The sequence below is a fragment of the Colobus angolensis genome, unplaced genomic scaffold (genome assembly GCF_000951035.1).
Source record: "Colobus angolensis palliatus isolate OR3802 unplaced genomic scaffold, Cang.pa_1.0 Scaffold191, whole genome shotgun sequence".
NCBI classification, from domain to species: Eukaryota; Metazoa; Chordata; class Mammalia; order Primates; family Cercopithecidae; genus Colobus; species Colobus angolensis.
The window spans coordinates 2,659,010-2,660,952 of NW_012115055.1; positions in this window are offsets into that span (position 1 = coordinate 2,659,010).

The window sequence follows — 1,943 nt, forward strand, 5'->3', positions numbered from 1 at the left end:
TCTTTTTACTTATTATTATTAAGTGATTTCAGTATCTCCCACGGAATAGTGAATCTAACTATATATATAGAATGGAAAATCAGTTAACAACAATGTCATTACCACTGACAATTACAAAAACTGAAAAGTAAAATTTCTCAAGTCAAAATATTATAAAAATTAATTTAGGGTATGTTTGACTTAGGAATAGCAAATATATGATCCTTTGCTCCATTACTTTATTTTTTCAGAAAATAGTTATGGCACAATAAGATTAGCAGAAAACATTATAAAATGAATTGAAGAAGGCAAAAATTAATGAAAAAAATCCCATGTTTAGATGGTTTAACGTACACAAATCAATAAATGTGATACACCACATAAACAGAGTTAAAAACAAAATCACATGATCCTCTCAATAGATACAGAGAAGGCATTTGACGAAGTCTAACATCCTTTTTGATTAAAACCCTCAGCAAAATCAGCATAGAAGGGACATACTTTAAGGTAATAAAAGCTATCTATGACAAACACACAGCCAACATTATACTGAATGGAGAAAAGCTTAAAGCATCACCCCTGAGAACTGGAACAAGACAAGGATGCCCACTTTCACCACTTCTATTCAACATAGTACTGGAAATCCTAGTCAGAGCAATCAGACAAGAGAAGGAAATAAAAGGCATCCAAATCAGTAAGGAGGAATCAAACTGTTACTGTTTTCCAATGATACGATCATATACCTAGAAAACTCTAAAGACTAATCCAAAAGGCTCCTGGATCTGATAAGTGAATTCAGTAAAGTTTCAGGATACAATATGAATGTACACAAATCAGTAACACTGCTATACACTAATAGCAACCAAGCTAAGAATCATATCAAGAACTCAACCCCTTTACAGTGGATGTAAAAATAATAATAATAATATAACAATATCTAGGAATATTTCCAACTTCAAACTATACTGTAAGCCTGTAGTCACCAAAACAACATGGTATTGGTATAAAGATAGACATATAGACCAATGGAACAGAATAGAGAACACAGAAGTAAAGCTGAATACTTACAGCCTATTAAACAAATGGTGCTGGGATAATTGGCAAGCCACATGTAGAAAAATGAAAGTGGATTTTCATCTCTCACACAAAAATCAATACAAGATAGATCAAGGAGACTTAAATCTAAGACCTGAACCATAAAATTTCTAGAAGATAACGTTGAATAAACCCTTCTAGACATTGCCTTAGGGAAAGACTTCATGACCAAGAACCCAAAAGCAAATGCAACAAAAACAAAAATGAGTAGATAGGACTTAAACTAGAAACCTTCTCCACAGCAAAAGAAATAATCAGCAGAGTGGGAGAATATCTTTGCAAACTATGAATATGACAAAGCACTAATAGCCAGAATCTACAAGGAACTCAAACAAATCGGCAAGAAAAAAAAAAACAAAAAAACAATCCCATCAAAAAATGAGCCAAGGACATGAATAGCTAGTTCTCAAAAGAAGATAAACACATGGCCAACAAACAAATGAAAAAAGTGCTCAACATCACTATCAGGGAAATGCAAATAAAAACTACAATGTAATACCTTACTTCTGCAAGAATGGCCATAGTTAAAAAATAAAAAATAATAGCTACTGGTTTGGAGGTGGTGTAAAGGGAACACTTTTATATTGTTGGTGGGAAGGTAAAGTAGTACAACTACCTTGAGAAACAGAATGGAGATTCCTTAAAAAGCTAAAGGTACCATTTGATCCAACAATCCCACTACCAGATATCTAACCGTAGAAAAAGAAGTTATACGAAAAAGACTCTTGCACACACATGTTTATAGCAGCACAATTTGCAATTGCAAAAATATAAAACCAGCCCAAATGCTTATCAATCAATGAGTGAATAAAGAAACTGTGGTACGTATATTCTATGGAATACTTCTCATCCATAAAAAGGAATGAAAT